At 39.3% G+C, this 19,348-nt stretch overlaps 1 protein-coding gene and 1 pseudogene across 4 annotated transcripts in view; one reads left to right on the top strand and one right to left on the bottom strand.

Annotated features, from left to right (window-relative positions):
• Positions 1-19,348, bottom strand: part of ZNF609 (zinc finger protein 609) — a 208,308-nt gene that overhangs the window by 178,327 nt on the left and 10,633 nt on the right. The gene's annotated exons all lie outside the window — the stretch shown is intronic.
• LOC129506213 (dnaJ homolog subfamily A member 1-like) lies at positions 9,711-10,972 on the top strand (annotated as a pseudogene).

Raw genomic sequence — 19,348 nt, forward strand, 5'->3', positions numbered from 1 at the left:
GATTCTGTGTCTTAACTAGGAATCCTCTAGAGTTAGTTTCCCATTCCCAAGAGACTTATTTCTACTGCCACTGCCAGCTGGCAATCCTCTCTCAATCAATACAGGCCCTGGCACATAACAGATTCAAGCTCTAGCACAACTTTACTCATACCCCCTTTCTCCTTGCTTCTTCTTGAATTATCAGAGACTCAGAACATGGACTTGCAAAGGCTGTAAAAGTCCTCTATTAACAGGGCTTGTCCCTACTAAAAATAATATGGATTCCTTGTCATTTTACTCTTTTGAGGGGAAAAGTCTTATTATGGATAAAAGTGAAAGAGAAAAACAAGCAGAAGTAGGGAAAATATAACATTAGAAGACAAATATTGCAACTAATGAAGGCAATCCTCAGAGAGGACTCAATCCAATCAGCTTAATTTCAGTTAAATAAGCCTTATTCAACTCCAGGTTTCAAATTATGTCCAAATAGCATAACTCAGTGTGGCCTTTCCCACATTCCACTAAAATATCTATGAAGACACACACATATATACACGAAAAAATTTACCCTGACTGAAGACTACTAAAATCCCTAACAGCAGAATGTGAAATAACTCTCCACATTTTTATATAAGATTGGTGGCATGGTGTTGATAAATACCAAGGCGTCATCACATAAAACAGAGATTGGCTAAGAAATGGGGTGGGGGACGACACTCTCCAGTCTCCTAGTTCATGAGACTTTGGGAGTGTACCATCTAGAAAACCTGGCAGCCAATATATACCATCCAGGTATTATGTTATGACACAGTGAAAGAGTTCTTTTCTTGCTCATTCCCTTGTCCACTATCTTTCTATATCCATTTAGGAAAGAACGCTCATAAGATAACAAAGAGCCAACCAGTAGTGGCACAATGAATCCTACAAAGTGATTTCCAGTAGTATATGCTACAGATAGGACAGAGACAAGACAAACTGTACTTTTTCATCTAATACCTCAAGACAGTATCAAAGAACCAGGGTTCAGTTACAAGAGAAGACAACATCCCAAGAGAGCAGAGCTGTACCAACTAAATACTAGCAATTGGGATTTAAGAGAGAAAGGTGTGCACATTAACCTGCCACTTAACTGTAGATCTGAGAAGAAAATACATCCTTTACACAAGTAGAGAGCTTAGTACCAACAGGAACAACTATTGCTGGCATCAAGTCTATAGAGATCTTACTTCTTAAAAGGAAGAGCAAAATGGGGGGGGAGGAAGAGGTGGGGTGGGCATGATGTAGGAACTATGAAAAAATGCCCACAAAGTAAAGGAAACATTATCCCTGAAGTCAGAGAAATGATACCTCTGAAAATGTCTAGAATGTTAAAGAAATTTTTGTTAAAATATTTGGAATTCTTAATACCACCTAAGAAGATTTGGCCTCCAATAAATACTAGTATAGCAAATCTTTGCTCATTCATTCCAAAAAAAATTGTATTTACTACCTACTGTGTGCTAGTATCTAAATTAGGTGCTGGGAATAGAGCAGTGAATAAGGGAGTGGAATATGGTATGAAAATAATTCTATTATGAGAGACAAGTGAGCGTTTCTAGAAAAAGAAATTCTAACTGAATCTACACTATAGTGGAGTATTAAAGCATAGTTCTTTCCAACATCAAAATTTATTACCTTGCATGCAATCTTTGCAACTGTGGCTAGGCTCAGAACATAATACATTCACACTCATTCTTCACTTAAGGCTTACCCACTTTCCTCCAGAGCTGCACTATCATCAGGATGTAATTTAACCATTAAAACAACCCTATGGGGGATCCCTCGGTGACTCAGCAGTTTAGCACCTGCCTTTGGCCCAGGGAGTGATCCTGGAGTCCCAGGATCGAGTCCCACATCAGGCTCCCTGCATGGAGCCTGCTTCTATCTCTATGTCTCTGCCTCTCTCTCTCTCTGTGTCTCTCATGAATAAATAAATAAAATCTTTAAATAAAACAACCCTACATTTAACCTTGGAAAAACAAAACTTTCAAAAGACTTTCCTCTATAAAAACAAAAACAAAAACAAAAACAAATACAACCTTTCTCTTGAAAACAGGACTGTGATAGAAGAGAGACTCTGGAGGAAAGAATATAAAGTACATAAAAATGATAGTACTCAGAGAGCTTATGACAGTTCTCACTTTACTATATTGGCTGACCGTCATATGGAGCAGGATAAATGAAGTGTACCAGTAAGGAGGAGATAGCATTAAGAAGAAAACAGGCAGAAATGAAGATATGAACTTAGAAGGATATGAAAATATGTCATTTTTTAAAGAGGAAGGAGGAAACAAAAAATGAACTACCTATGAAAATTAATATAGAAATCAAAAAAGCACAGAACTGAAACTGTGGGAAATAAATCAGTAAACTACAAGAAAACTTGAGATATTTTCTTAGAACGTGTAGAGAAAGAACAGCAAAAAGAAAACGAGGGATATTGAGAGAGACATATCATTTAATAGCACTGAAAACTAAGAGGAGACTAGAACAAACGGGAGGAAAGCAACCCATTAAGATATAATAAATGAATAATATCTTGGGCTAAAAAAAATCCTGCGTGCAGATTGAGAATGTTTACTATTTTTTCAGCAAAATCAATTTAAAAAGCCAAATTTGCACACATTCTGGCAAAATTCTCCAATTATAAAGGACAAAAATTAGGCCAACCTCAGACTGCTCTGCAATATTAAATGTTAAAAAAGAATGAAAAATCTACAGAATTTTGAAGAAAAAAGGTTGTTAGTCAAGTCTTACACAGAGTCATCTGTCAGGTATAAAAGTAACAGGGGCACCTGGGTGGCTTGGTCATACGACTCTTGGTTTGGGCTCAGGTCATGATCTCAGGGTTGTGGGATGGAGCCCATGTCAGGCTCCACACTCAGTATGGAGTCTGCTTGTCCCCCTCCCTCTGCTCTCCCCCCTACCCTGCTCACGTACACCCTCTTGCTCTCTCTCAAATAAATAAAATCTTCTAAAAAAATTATTCCTGAAAAAGATCTGAGGTAAAACCAATGCCTATAATAATGTAAAACCCAAAGTTCAGCCTAAACACTAGTAAGAAAAGACACTTCCTCAAATTCCTCTTGTCCCAATTCTGTATGTCTTGGCAAATTGTTTTTTTTTTTTTCTTGTAAAAAGGAAACATTGCCCTTACTATATTTTTTGTTTATGTGATTCTTCTCAAAGGGGAGCTGGAGATGAAAATTTGAATATCTGGTGGTCTGTGCTCATTTCCAGGTTCTATATCTATTCATTAAATAGAAGGATGTCTAGAAGAGTATACTGAAAGATCAAAAATCCCTGTCTTACAAATTGGTATTCCTTAGTCTGGAAAGGAGAATACTGAAGGGAGACAGGTTGGTGAGCTTCAAATATCTGATGGTTGAAATGTTGAAGAGAGAAACTTATCCTGTGATGCTGGGGAAGAAATTCAATAACCTGAGATTTCCAACAATGGCCCACAATGTTTAATGAAGCCATATCTTTATCACTGAAAGTACTGAGCAGAAAAAGCATAATCATCTGTCAAGCAAATTACATAAAGAATTTCTCTATGTGTGGTATGGGGTAGTCTGGGTATGCCTAGGGCCTTTTTCAAATCTACAATTCTATTAATTCTATTAACAAAAAGTGCTTTCCTTCCTAGGAAACTACCCAGAATTTCTGGATCAAGATGCAAACCAAGAAAACATATCTTGAGAACTGATCTTTAGTATTCCCAATGTTCTTTAGAGAGTCAACTGTCCTATTTTTTGAGGTATTAACAGCTTTCACAAGTACTACTTTTAACCAGGTGACTTTTCAGAAATTCAGTTTTCTAAACCCAGCAGGCTTCACAGTAACTTTGGTGGTACATTTCCAAAGATACACTGTAAAATTGCCAAGGATTCCTTAATCAGCCTGGCTGCAGCAGCCAAACCACTTCCCATCTGCTCCCTACAGCATCCCTGGCTTTAGACTGCTAATAATCAATTCTCTGACAGGTCATTGCAGAGATGTTTAACCCCAGGAGGTAGGGCAACTAACATGCTTGCTGGAAACAAAAAGCACTGACCTCTTGCTTCCATAGCAAAGAAAGTGCAGAATCAGGAGAACCAAAACCCTGCAAAGACCACTAGGCATTTTCAACTTTCAAGAGCTTCTGTAAATATTTTCCTCTCTCTTCTCTTCTTCTAATTGTACTGCACATTCTTAGTTAGGACCACAATTCACCCAATTCTGGAATTACTTGTCAGTACCATTTATTCTTTGTTCCTGCACCTGATCACCAACAATTCCTCTCTGTGTGAATATAGTTAAGGGAGCAAGACAGGCCATGATAATCATTCCCATATCCTATACCTGTAACAACAAAAGTTCAAATCCCAGTTTCCTCTCTGGAACCCAATTCCATCGCTCAGACTCCCAGCCCAAACACTGATTTGTAATCACATATTTGGGGTCATTAATTACTTTTTTTTAAGCACACGCCATAGATCACACCACTTTCCCACTTTAGGAATGAACAATGACTTCAAGATGGCTAAGAATGAGAGTCTTCCTGTGAGGTCTCTTCCCCTGCCCAGAAGACAGAAGTGGCAACTGACCCTACTGATATTCAAACATAATAAGGATAGTACTTCTCCCTAGAGGACTATAAACAGAGAATATCTCTTTAACTGCCAACTACCCATAGATAATCTGGTCTCAGTAGCAAGTACTGTTCCAATGCTGTTCTGCTGTCAACTCATTTGTCTACCCCTCTTCTTATGGGTTTTGGATCAATCTTCTTATAGGCTTTGCCCTGAGTGACAGCTATATATGAATGTGTATAATCTGCTTGTGACCATAGAGATCATACACATTTAAATGTGAGAGTCAGCTGTCTGGCTAGGTAGTTCCCTCTATTTTTAAAAAATGTTTTTTTTTTAAATTTATTCATGATAGACACAGAGAGAGAGAAAGGCAGAGACACAGGCAGAGGGAGAAGCAGGCTCCATGCTGGGAGCCCGACGCGGAACTCGATCCTGGGACTCCAGGATTGCGCCCTGGGCCAAAGGCAGGCACTAAACTGCTGAGCCATCCAGGGATCCCCGGTAGTTCCCTCTAAATGCTGTATGGCCAAAGAAGAAAAAAATGCCATAATCATTTTTAGGAATATAGTGTGGTGTAGGGATCCCTGGGTGGCGCAGCGGTTTGGTGCCTGCCTTTGGCCCAGGGCGCGATCCTGGAGACCCGGGATCGAATCCCACATCGGGCTCCCGGTGCATGGAGCCTGCTTCTCCCTCTGCCTGTGTCTCTGCCCCTCTCTCTCTCTCTCTGTGTGTGACTATCATAAATACATAAAAATTAAAATAAAAATAAAAATAAAAATGTTTAAAAAAAAAAAAGATAGTGTGGTGTAGAAAAAAAGAACACTGAACTTAGAATCACGATATGATTACTGGGGCACCTGACTGGCTCAGTCAGAAGAACATGCAACTCTTGATCTTGGGGTCACAAGTTCCAGCCCCATGTTGGTTACAGAGATTACTAAGAAAAAAAAACTTAAAAAGAGTGATTTCTGAGGGTGTCTGGCTGGCTGAGTCAATAAAGCATATGACTCTTTTCTTTCTTTTCTTTTTTTTTAAAGATTTATTCATTTGAGAGAGCAAGTATGGGGGCAGGGGAGAATCTTAAGCAGATTCCACACTGAGTGCAGAGCCCAACTTGGGGCCCAATCTAGCAACCCTGAGATCATGAGGTGAACTGAAACCAAGAGTCCGATGCTTAACTAACTGCACCACCAAGCGCCTCATTTTTTAAAAAGATTTATTTACTGGGGCACTTGAGTGGTTTAGTTGGTTCAAAGAGGGACTCTTGATTTTAGCTCAGGTCATGTGATCTCATGGGTTGTGAGACTGAGCCCCACGTCAGTTCCCTGCTAGGAGGGGAGTCTGCTTGAGATTCTCCCTCTGTCCCTCTCCCCCTCACATGTGTGCTCTCTCTCTCTAAATAAATCTTTTGAGAGAGACAGAACATGGTGGGGCGGAGGAGAGGGAAAGAGGGAATCTCAAGCAAACTCCCTGCGGAGTACGGTCAGATGTCGGGCTTAATTCATGACCCTGAGATGATGACCTCAGGAAAATCAGGAGTCAGAAGCTTAACTGACTGAGCTACCCAGGTGGCATCCTAGAACATGTGACTTTTGATCTCAGGGTCATGAGTTTGGTTCCCATGTTAAGAGTAGAGTTTACTTTAAAAAAAAAAAAAGAGAGAGAGAAAGAAGAGAGGGCTTCTGGACTCAAATTTCCACTGACCCTAGCCAAGTTGCTTCATTAAATATTCTCATTTATAAAATGGAGGGAGCACCCATCATGGTTCTAAGCATATTATGAGCATACAAATGTGAAAAATATAAGACAACTCAAAAATATAAAATGACCCAAATATTCTGGTACTGTTCTAGTATCTGAACTTAAAGAGGGTTGTTTCACAATTAGATCTTATATAGAGTATCAAGGTATTTTAAAAAATGAAGGAAAAATGTTTAAAATTTTTTTCACAAATTAAATTACAGGTAGTACTGATATCAATCTAAGTTCTATGAAAGAAAAATGGCAATCCTTTTTTCTTCCATGAACTCAGAAGTCTGAGTTTTCTTTTTAGGATACTCTGTACCTTCAGGTATGGCTCAAAATCCTACACTACAGTGACAGACTCCAACTTCCTTCAAAAGTCCCTCAGGGCCAAGGTACTCATCTCAAAGCTCATGGTTTTAACATCTGGACTCTATTTTATCACTTGTTCCAATCTACTAGGTTGTTGACCCCACTGACAGGACTTCATATCTAAACTGTGGGAGATTCATGGGTTTGATGTCCTAGGGAAAGGTCAACAAATCAATGGGATACAGCAAAGCTGCTACAAAAAAACCAAATGATATCATCTTCCCTAAATTCCAGATGCTACCCTGAAATCAGTGTGTGCCTAGCCAGCCTCTGGCGAAGCTAGTACAACATGTAAACCATCCTCAGTGACTCTAAGCTTTCCCAGCTGGAAGAACAGGCATCTCCCTCTCCACCTGCCACACTTCATAGGAGCTCACTAATCAACTGAATTTCCACCTAGGGTTCTAACGAGAAACAATCAACTTTCCTTTGGGTCTCTCCCTTAATTTATTACATTAATTACTGTAACAAAGGAACTGTGTCATCTCCTCAAGTACCACAGCTCTCAGCTTATATCTCCAATGGGGGATCAGATAAAGAACAGACTAACAGTGCCAATTTGAGAAGACGGATCCAATTCAACAGGGTTCATCTGACCATGTGTCACCTAAGGACAGATGAGTAAAAAGTATAGTGTCTCTCAGTCCCTGAGTGTTTTTATGCTGCATCTCATGAATAGTTTTATGGTCCTCACAGGCTGCTATTCTCAGACAAAGATTATAGGGCTTGACCTGTTTCATTTCACAGAAGCAACTGACACTTCCACCAGGATATGACTATTCAACAGGGCTCAGGCTTAGAGCCTTGGTGGTTGCTGATACTGCTGTGCCAGCATACATCTCACAATAGGTAAACAGCATACTGAATATGTAAATAATTCAGTCCCAACCCTATAGAGATTTGGTGGAACTAGTCCACAGAGAAAACCCTTACCAAGACCTATGTGTAAGTAGGCCAAGAAGCAGAAGGCAAAGTCATCTAAATAATAAAGCTCCACCATCCCCCTAATAATTGGAGGACTACATAGCCCTTTATAATTTACTTCTAATCCTGAGAAGTAGGCTTTCTGTGCTAATGAGGAAATTCTCAGGAAAAAAAAAAATAGTAGAGATGGCTAGGTATCAGATCTAAGAAACTGGCCCTCTACATACAACTGTCATGTGAAAGCTTTTCTCTATATCAATCATCTCATCTGTAAAACAGGTGTTAATGTGGGACAAGTTCACGGGCATAAGGGAAAGAAAATAATCCAAGCATTTTTCAGGAAATATAAGGAATTACCTTCATTTTTTTTATAGACCTCACCTCCCTTCCTAAATCTCACACAAAAGCTACTATGCTATCCTGACTCTAAAGAACAAAGAAAACCTTTCTGTCAAAAGGTACTATCTATAGGGTTAGGCATAAAAAAATGCTGACATCCATATGCACACCCATAAAGCTATCTACTTCTCTAGCCCTATCTCCTGGTCATGCTGTGTCCTCTGCACATAATCTGACCTTACTGCTTCATGGCGTTTACCTGAAAGGCATTCCCTAGGTACATCCTACCTCCCAATATATGTGATGACTCTATTAATATTTGTTTCATCTATTGGACTGCAAGCACCCTGAGAGGACGGGGCTGTCTCTTTTGCCCACCATTGTATCCTAATAACAGCGTTTGGTTCACAGTCAGCCCTCAATAAATATTTTGGTCAATAAATGAGGGAAGGAGGAATGTGGCGTCGTTGGTTGGGCATCCCACTCTTTTGTTATTAGCTTCAATTTCAAGGTCATGAGATCAAGCCCTGCGTCTGTCTCTGTGTGCAGTCTGCTGTAGATTCTCCCTCTCCTTCTGCCCCTACCACTCTTCTAAAATAAATAAAAATAAATAAATAATAAGTCTTTTAAAAATAAATGAATGGATGGATGAATGAATGAGGGAAGTGAACGCTGCTTTCTCAACAAGTAGAATCATAATGGTGTCCAGGATGCCATTTCTCCTCTCCATTCTTACTTCAAATTCACTTGTCTCTAGTTATAAGCTATCTCAATTACCTGACAGTCTTCAAACTTACTAGAACAGAATATGGATTCCTCTTTAGGATCAAGGATGTAGGTTCATCAAGAGTCTAGGAGAAAGGTTGAGAAACAAAACAGTCTCCACATATCTTAAAATACCCATGTGCTCCTGAGTATTCTCTAAACCTTCAAATAATTTCTTCCACACACAAGATGTTTCCCAAAATAGGGCTAGCATACATATCAGGCATTCTAGACATAACCAACTTCTGAGAGCCCTCATGTATATACTTAAATGTGTGATAAATTCTATCAGACTTAAACCACTCCGTTTTCACATTTTAAACACCTACAAATCAAAGATGACAAAAGTCAGAAAAGTGTCACGGCTGTGGGAGTGGTGCTTATTGATGGGAAAGAAGCATGAGGGAATCTTGTGGGGCTGGAAATGTTCTAGACCTTGAACTGGATGGTGGTTATATAGCTATACAAATATGTAAAAATTGAGTTGTACACTTAAGATTAGTGTACTTAATGTACTTTATAACATGCACATTATACTTAAAAAAAAAAAAGTAAAATCATAAATACCTATGAACAAGAGAGCTGCATTACTGGATCATGTTCCTGGTCCTAAAGCAGCATTTTATGCAGTCATGGTAAAAGGGAATCATGATATCAATCTTTGCAGGCTCAGATATTTAGGGAGAATGGTAAGAAGGAACAGAAAGTAAAAAAGGAAGAAGCTAACTAAGCATTATCCTATGTATGACTATGCTGTGAGATTTATAAAACTGTTGAAGAATCTGAAAAAATTAGGGATATAATAACAAACCAATACACACAAAGTAATTAATGATACTAAATCGTGGGAACTTTCCAGAACGCTTGGTGAGACTGAGACGCAGAGGAGTGGCGGCTGCCCGAGCTACGCCCAGCAACGCGCTCCTTCCCGCTCCCCCACACCAGCTTCGGCCCTCTCACTGGCTGTAGAAAATGGTGAAAGAAACCACTTACTATGATGTTTTGGGGGTCAAACCCAAATTTGGAGGAATTGAAAAAGGCTTACAGAAAACTGGCCTTGAAGTACCACCCTGATAAGAATCCAAATGAAAGAGAGAAGTTTAAACAGATTTCTCAAGCTTATGAAGTGCTCTCTGATGCAAAGAAAAGGGAATTATATGACAAAGGAGGAGAACAGGCAATTAAAGAAGGTGGAGCTGGTGGTGGTTTTGGCTCCCCCATGGACATCTTTGATATGTTTTTTGGAGGAGGGGGCAGGATGCAGAGAGAACGGAGAGGTAAAAATGTTGTACATCAGCTCTCAGTAACCTTAGAAGATTTATATAATGGCGCAACAAGAAAACTAGCTCTGCAAAAGAATGTGATTTGCGACAAATGTGAAGGCCGAGGTGGTAAGAAAGGAGCAGTCGAATGTCCCAATTGCCGAGGTACTGGAATGCAAATAAGAATTCATCAGATAGGACCTGGAATGGTTCAGCAAATTCAATCTGTGTGCATGGAGTGCCAGGGCCATGGGAAACAGATCAGTCCTAAAGATAGATGTAAAAGCTGCAACGGAAGGAAGGTAGTTCGAGAGAAGAAGATTCTAGAAGTGCATATTGACAAAGGCATGAAAGATGGCCAGAAGATAACATTCCATGGTGAAGGAGACCAAGAACCAGGACTGGAACCAGGAGATATTATCATTGTTTTAGATCAGAAGGACCATGCTGTTTTTACTCGACGAGGAGAAGATCTTTTCATGTGTATGGATATACAGCTGGTTGAAGCCCTGTGTGGCTTTCAAAAGCCAGTTATCTACTCCTGACAACCGAACCATCGTCATCGCCTCTCATCCAGGTCAGATTGTCAAGCATGGGGATATCAAGTGTGTGCTAAATGAAGGCATGCCAATTTATCGTAGACCATAAGAGAAGGGTCGCCTAATCATCGAATTTAAGGTAAACTTCCCCGAGAATGGCTTTCTCTCTCCTGATAAATTTTCTTTGCTGGAAAAACTCCTACCTGAGAGGAAGGAAGTAGAAGAGACTGATGAAATGGACCAGGTAGAACTGGTGGACTTTGATCCCAATCAGGAAAGATGGCGCCATTACAATGGGGAAGCATATGAGGATGATGAACATCATCCTAGGGGTGGTGTTCAGTGTCAGACCTCTTAATGGGGCCAGTGAGTAACACTGCTGCTGGCATTTTATATGCAGTAGTGGATGAGTGAAGGACTATAATCATAGCTCACTAACTTGCTTTTGTTTTTGTTTTAATATTCAACTTTAGTAGTGTTTTAAAAGTTAAATGAATAAACTCAAATATAAAAAAAAATGATACTAAATCATGGAAAAAACAGTAATTGTCCAAGAAAACATATCAGCAGTACACAAAATGGCTGAACAGTAAACAATATATACTTATCACAATAACAAATACTTATTTAACCAAAAACAGGACACAACTATACTAAGAGGATTTGGTTAGGAGAGGACAGGTGGAAAACATATTATTTTGTTACAGGAGTAAATCTAAGAAAAAGACTAAACAGTGTAAAGCTGTTGCCTATTGGGAGTAAGATTTTGTGGTGGGAATGGATTTCCAATTTTCATTAAAAGCCATGTACAAAAAAAAAAAAAAGCCATAGTACTACTTTTCAATATAAAGTTCATGGAAAAACAAGAATAAAAAAGTCCACATATTGTGGGATCCCTGGGTGGCACAGCAGTTTGGTGCCTGCCATTGGCCCAGGGCGCAATCCTGGAGATCCAGGATCGAATCCCACGTCAGGCTTCTGGTGCATGGAGCCTGCTTCTCCCTCTGCCTGTGTCTCTGCCTCTCTCTCTCTGTGACTATCATAAATAAATAAAAATTTAAAAAAAATTTAAAAAAAAGTCCACATATTGATAAATAAAACACATTTTGAAATAATTCTATAAAAAGGATATATTCCCCCAAACAGCCCTGGATTCCCTTAATAAGTTAAAATATATCAATTCAAAAATTTATCAAAAATTTCATGGGAGATTGGAAGGACCGCAGAAGCAAGGCAGTAGGTATGGCTATAAAAGGGCAATGTGAGGGACCTTTATGGTGATAAAACGGATTTATATCTTGACTATGGTGGTAATAAAACTGCAGAGAAATATATACACTCATAAATGGGTACAAGTAAAACTGAAGAAATGTGAACAAGATCGGTAGACTGTAACAATGTCAATATCTGGTTGTGATATTGTACTGCAGTTTTGCAAGATATGACTATTGGAAGAACCTGGGGTAAAGGGTACAAGGTTTCCATCTGTATTAATCTTACAATTGTTTGAGACTACAGTTTTCTCAAATTTAAGTTTAAAAAAATCACTGAAACACGGGAACCTGGGTGGCTCAGTCAGTTAAGTGTCTGACTTGATTTTGGCTCAGGTAGTGATCTCATGATGGTGGGATGGAGCCCCAGGTTGGGTTCTGTGCTCAGCAGGGAGTCCTGCTTGAGATTCTTTTTCTCCCTCTCCCTCTGCCCCTTCCCCCCACCCCACTCACAATATCAATATTGACATTGAAACAGACAAACAAAATGGTGTGCCTCAATCAGTTTAAGCTTTTGACTCCTGATCCTGGCTCAGGCTGTAATCTCAGGGACATGAGATTAAACCTGGCCCCCATCAGGCTCTGTTGCTGATCCTGGAGCCTGCTTAAGATTCTCTTCTCTCTCCTTCTGCCCCTCTGCCCCCAACCTGCTCCCTTACACACTCTCTTCAAAATAAATAACAGAAACAAAAAATCAAACACAAAAACCTTCTTAACCTTATTTTTATTTTTAATTTCTACTACCCATAGGTATTTTACTTATTTACTGATAAGAACCCGTAATTAACCTAAATTCATTTCTAACTTGAAAGAGTGCTCTCTGACCAATACAGGAGCTTATGAATTGGCAAGTAAGGGACGCCTCAGTGGCTCAGTCAATAAAGCACCTGACTCCTGGTTTCAACTTAGGTCATGGTCTCAGGGTACTGGGATGGGCCAATCTCTATGCTCATCAGAAGTGTGGCTACAGGATTTTCTCTCTCCCTCTGCCCCTCTCCCTGGTTGCAGGCCTCTCTCTCTCAAGTAAATAAATCTTAAAAAAAAAAAAAGACCTGGTAAATAAGTCTGTATGTTCTTCTTCTCACTTGAAAAGGTTTGATAATATACTTTTTTTCTTTTCCCCCTTAAATAGGCTCCACACCTAGCATGGAGCTCCACACAGGGCTTGAACTCACAACCCTGAGATCAAGACCTGAGCTGAGATCAACACTCGCTGCGTAACTGACTGAGTCACCCCACGCACCCCAATAATATTCTGTCATTAAAAGATGAATTTATTTTGACAGGTCTTCATTAAAGCCTTTATCTCCTTTGGTCACCAGCTCTAGTTAGTATTCCTTGGGGATCAACAGAACACACAGTTATCACAAACATAAACCCTGGTTTTACTGATGGGTATTTATTTTTATCTTTATTTAGTTCTGATTCTCTTCCTAATGATGCCCACCATTTCTCTGGCAGCACACGGAGCTATTTTTTCTAGGAATAGGTTTACCAAAACTCCTAGTTTTTTGGGGGGATGACAAGTGTTAGTTAGAAGTTCTCACGCTTAGATTGGCTTAGATTTTCTACCTCGTTTTTAAATGTAACATAACACTTCCGCAGCCCCGGTGGTGCAGCGGATTGGTGCCGCCTGCAGCCCAGGGCGTGATCCTGGAGACCCTCGACTAGTCCCATGTCAGGCTCTCTGTATGATGCCTGCTTCTCCCTCTGCCTGTGTCTCTGCCCCTCTCTGTCTCTATGAATAAATAAATAAAATCTTTAAAAAAATAAAAAATAAATAAATGTAACACTTGTCCACACTGAAGCTCATCTGTTTTTTTGTCTCTCCCCACACCCAACAGCCAAAATGTTCCTGAAGTTTATAATCTAAGCAATTTGGGAACCTAACTACCTGAAAGAGCTTAATGTCATGGGATAACTTGAATATGTCACTTCTGTATAACATTTTTTTAAAAGGTCAAGAGAACCTGGGTGGCTCAGTTAAGTATCTGCCTTCAGCTCGGGTCACAATCCTGGAGTCCCAAGGATGGAGCCCCACATTGGGCTCCATGTTCACTGAGGAGTCTGCTTCTCTCTGCCCCTCACCCTGCTCATGCTCTCTCTCAAATTTTAAAAATCTTTTTTTAAAAAGAGGTCAAATAAGATGAATGCTATTGCTTAAACTCTTTTACCTAGAGGAACTTATCAGGATGGTTCCTGGAGGTAATGTTATGAGGAACCAGCACAGTACAAAACAAAACAAGGCAAGAGGCAGAAAAGCTCAGTCCTAATCTTTACTCTCCCTTAGATGTGTAACACTCTAAGGCAAGTCACTGCACTTATTTGAGCCTTAGTTGCTTCACCTGTAAAAAGGGGAGATAATTAATATACCCTGTACAGTGTAATACTCTCAGTAGAACCTGGGGCGGCCCCCTAACATCAAACTCATTGATATTCCTAAGCAAGATGAGTATTTACTTGAAAAAAATGACTATGCAGCATCTTGATAGTTGAAGTCAGATTTTTGCCTCCCTTATAAAAGCTCAGTTTTCAGAGCATTTGAGTTTTAGAACTGTAGAGAAGGAACTATGGACCTGTGAAAAATGCTTACTGTCAGAAAGTTAGTTTTGCTAATGCACAAAACATTTTCTCCCATTCCATGAGTAAAGTTTTTAAATAGCCTTGGCCTGATTTTAACAAGTCTTTTCAAACTAAACAGTGTCCACTGGTAACAACTCTGTCCACACACAACTGTTAATGATTTGTCATATGTGACTTGTTACATAAACTAACCTATCACCTTAGCCCCAGTAAGCTACATGAATAGTACAAAGTAAACTCAATCTTTAATTTATATTTTATCAATTTTCCAATATAGTTTTTAGTCTTTCCACCTCCAGACCCTTCTTATGGACATACCACATTTGAAATCTACACCAGTCCCTTAGTGTAGTGAAAATGCCACTTCCAACCTGAAGTAATAGATTTTCACTACGAGATTCAGTTTATCCTTTAATTCTTCCTAAAATCTTGGGTAGATGTACTTGATCTAATCCAGTTTACTGATGTGACCAAGAAAAACCTAAGCAGCCAGGGGAAAAAAATGTTGGAAAAACTAAATAAATGTTAACATTTCTGGGATAATTCCTTGGGACTTCTTTATATTTTTCCGTACTTTTTGTGCTTTGAAAAAGATTAATTCATGTTCTAATCAGGAAAAAAAAAAAGTTAAGCATCTATCATTTGACCTAGAAACTTTAATCTGCTTAGGAGGAAGGGAAAAACAGGAGTGGAAATTCTCTCATGTTTTCCTCCCTGAATGCATCCTTCACACCATGATCAAGTAATGTTACCAATTTTCTAGCTGCCTTTCCATTTTTAACATGTCCCCTTAAAAAAAAATAAAAACAAACAGAAAACTCTTACCATCAGCTGTGCAAAAAGGCTTATCAATTTCATCTTTTTTTTTTCTTTCACCTAATTTCTAAGTGGCACTCACCCATCATCACTTTGTGGGCTTCTTTGGCCTCAAATGAAAATGCCTGTTTTTTATTTTTTTATTAAGATTTTACTTAAATAAATAAAATTTTTAAAAGATTTTATTTATTTATTCATGAGAGACAGAGAAAGAGAGAGAGAGAGAGCAGACACACACACAGGCAGAGGGAGAAGCAGACTCCATGCAGGGAGCTGAACGTGGGACTTGATCCAGGGTCTCCAGGATCAGGCCCTGGGCTGAAGGCGGTGCTAAACCACTGAGACACCCAGGCTGCCCAAATGCCTGTTTTTTAAAGATAGCTTTCTTCTCTCCACAGCCTTTAAGACTATGCCAAATAACCATCTGTTTTGTATGGTCCTTTTGATCCCTAGCTTTCCTTTAGCATTCTAGTACAATGGCTTTTAAGCCTTTAAACTTGCAGGTTATCTGCCCCCTAAAACCTTTCTTTCTACTTTTCCTAATGTACATACTTGATCATAGCTCCATTTCTTAAAACTGAATCCCCATGTGATAGATTTTGTTCTCCCTCTCCCTGAAAAATGCTGAACTTAGTCAATATATGATTAATATTTTTTGTTTGGTTGAGAATTAGATCAGATAATTTAATTTACTGGCCCGGTAAAATGCATGCACAGAGCCCACTACAGGAATGACACTTGGTACGTCATGGTTAGTACAGTAATTCTTGAGGCTTCCCAGTTGGCTGGAAGGAAAAGAGCCAAGATATGAATACTATTAAATGGTGTTGACCTCCAGAAACTTTTATCAATTGTTCGTTCCTCAAAGTAAAATGCATTTCCTTCTTTGCTTTGTAGGTTCTAAAGCTGCCAACTGAAGTAGTTTGTCTTATTCAAAACTACATCTTCATCTTTGTTCCCAATGAAGCATTTAACCAGTCCATGTATAAACAAACTGTGTATTATTATTATCTGGCCTAATTGTACAGCTTCTTTAATTTCCTTCAAGAGTTTCAACTCAGGGGACACCTGGATGGCTCAGCAGTTGAGCATCTACCTTCCGCTCAGGGCATGATCCCGGAATCCTGGGACTGAGTCCTGCATCAAGCTCCCTGAAAGGAGCCTGCTTCTCCTTCTGCCTAGGTCTCTGTTTCTGTTCTCATGAATAAACAAATAAAATCTTAAAAAAAAAAAAAGTTTCAACTCCATCATATTATTTTGATTAAGAATGTGACACTTTGGGCAGCCCAGGTGGCTCAGTGGTTTAGCACCGCTTTCAGCCCAGGAGGTGATCCTGGAAAACTGGGATAGAGTCCCACATCGGGCTTCCTGCATGGAGCCTGCTTCTCCCTCTGCCTGTGTCTTTGTCTCTCATTCAATCTCTCTCTCTCTCTCATAAATAAAATCTTTAAAAATAATAATAAAAAAATAATAAATGTGACATTTTTATTTAAGCAAGGACTTCAATCCTTATAAAAATGTAATACCGTGCTGTTTCTATCATTCCTAGCAGCGCATTGCCTAGCAGCCCCACATTTCAACGATTAGTGTCCTATCAAGTACTTAAAATGTGAATTAAATTATTATATCATTATTTTGCCTCCCAAGAAAGGAGAAGAGAAAAAATGTATATAAGGATGACAGAAATGGCACTAATCATGTTTACGTCAGTAACACTTTCAAATAAATCTAATGCTTCAGATCATATATTCAGGTAAAACATACTATAGATCTCTTGCTGGAACAAAGTGTCACTTCACTGTTATGTCACCTACCGCAATATGACCGTGTTAAAACTGAATTTCTTTCTTATATAAAGGTTCAAGAGAAAGAATATTGCCAAACACTGCCCTGCATTTTTCTGTCAGACAGTGTTATGGAACTCATCTGAAATCCACACTGCCAAGATTTCTAGCTCTGGTAAGACCGGAAGGGCCAACTAATACAAACCACAGAAGCATTACTACTGAAAAAATAGTTTTCACTAGCAAACTAAGCTATGTTAAGACATTTTTACTAATAAAGTAAATACACCTTGGTCAATTAAACAAAGATCCTTTCAAACCACGAAAGCAAAAAAACAACATACACTTGAATTAACAGCTGCTGGCCTTAAAGTTCACAATATCAGAAATATATTATTGTACCATTCAAGAACATGTAGTGAAAATCTAGGACTTCAAGATTAATATAAAGCAAATTCTGAGAAAAGCCATGTGAAATCTGCTTAGAAGCCCACCTAATCATCTGCCTAAATGTAACAAATTTTTCTTAGCATGGACTTGAGTTCAGTAAGAACCTTTATTCTAAAATTACATACCAAAAAGAGCACATTTTTATGGAATGGCAAATAGGTTTCCTTGTGTACTGCAACTGCACAAGTTGATGTATAAATAACTAAAAATAGTGTTCAGGTACCATGCACCTCAGCTACTTCAAATAGCATACAGTATAACCAGCTGAGAGCTTGACGTCCACAAGTTGCATTCTACTTAACCCAAGGACAGAACTAAGACATTCCATTTCTTGTATATTAGGTAGGAATTTTAGCTTCTAGCCAATTACCAAAGTGGCAGTCTGGCCTAAGGGATTTCTGTTTCCTATCAGCTTCGTGTAAGCAAAAAAGGAATGAGGTAAATAATGAAAATGAAAAATAATGAAGAAACAGAAGAATTAGAAAAGGACAAGCAAGGAAATTATACTAAAATTTATAATACACAAGTGAAACAAGAGAGAATCTAGACATCATGAGACATCTTCATCCTCAGGCTAATGCATTAGGTACTGAAACTTCCAGAATACAGCTAGCTATATGTTTAGAGGAAGTCAAAATACCACAAACCTGAAAATTCAATTTTTAAGCTGGGAGCAGAGTGCACACTCCTTGAAACCTTATTTTTATTTTTATTTTATTTTTTTTTAAATTTTATTTATTTATTCATGATAGTCACAGAGAGAGAGACAGAGAGGCAGAGACACAGACAGAGGGAGAAGCAGGCTCCATGCAGAGAACCCAACGTGGGATTTGATCCCTAGTCTCCAGGATCGCGCCCAGGGCCAAAGGCAGGCGCCAAACCGCTGCGCCACCCAGGGATCCCGAAACCTTATTTTTAAAGAGCTACCTTAAAGTTGCTAAAGCCCCACCACAAAGGTCATGATATTGGGCTATTCCCCTTGAGATAGGAGATAACTCTGAGGCCTACCTCATCCTTTACTCTAGGCATCCAAGGCCCAGTCAGCAGAAGGGTAAATCCTACCCCTCAGGGAACTAGCTACCAGGCCTCCAGTTCTACCCCTGGTGTCTTCCAGACATGACTGACTGCAATTTTCACCATGATTAACTTCCAGGAATGCCAGCCAGAGGAGCAGCCAGGAGAAAAGAACATAAGGAGTAGCTGTTTCTCCCTCTATGTCAGCTGGACTCTTTGAACAACTGCAGACACTGCCTCTTTCTCTCTACTAGGCAGAGCAGCATTCAACAACCTCAGCAAAGTGCCTAACAACCAGTAACACACCACCACTACCACTACCACATTTCTCAAATCTGCCTATTCTGACCGTCTTATTCTGTTTAAAGATTTATTTTTAGAGACAGACAGACAGTGGTGGAGGGGTAGGGGTGGAGAGAATCCTAAGTAGGCCCTGCACTCAGCTCTGAGCCCAACTCAGGGCTCAATCTCACAACCCTGAGATCAGACCTGAGCCAAAACCAAGAGTCAGATGCTTAACCTACTTGTACCACCCAGGTGCCCCTGACTTATTTAAAGCTGCAGCCCACCCCTCTCTCTCACCTGTTCCTCCTCCACACTAATCCCTCTTACTATGCTCTATTTTTTCTCGATATATCATTTATCAGCCTCATAATAATTATTTATTATGCTTAGTTCTAGATTCTTCTGTATAAAGATAAGATCCATGAGGTTGGGGGTTCTTTTTTTTTTTTTTTTTTTTTGGTCCATTGTGTTCACTGATAAATCTTAAGCAGCTAGAACAAGACCTCACATATAGTAGGAATCTGATAAATATTTATAGAATGAAAGAAGTAAGAAAAACTAAAAAGACTTCCCAGAGGTCAACAATACCCAGAGGGCCCAACAGTG

The sequence above is a fragment of the Nyctereutes procyonoides genome, unplaced genomic scaffold, assembly GCF_905146905.1.
Source record: "Nyctereutes procyonoides isolate TBG_1078 unplaced genomic scaffold, NYPRO_anot_genome, whole genome shotgun sequence".
NCBI lineage: Eukaryota > Metazoa > Chordata > Mammalia > Carnivora > Canidae > Nyctereutes > Nyctereutes procyonoides.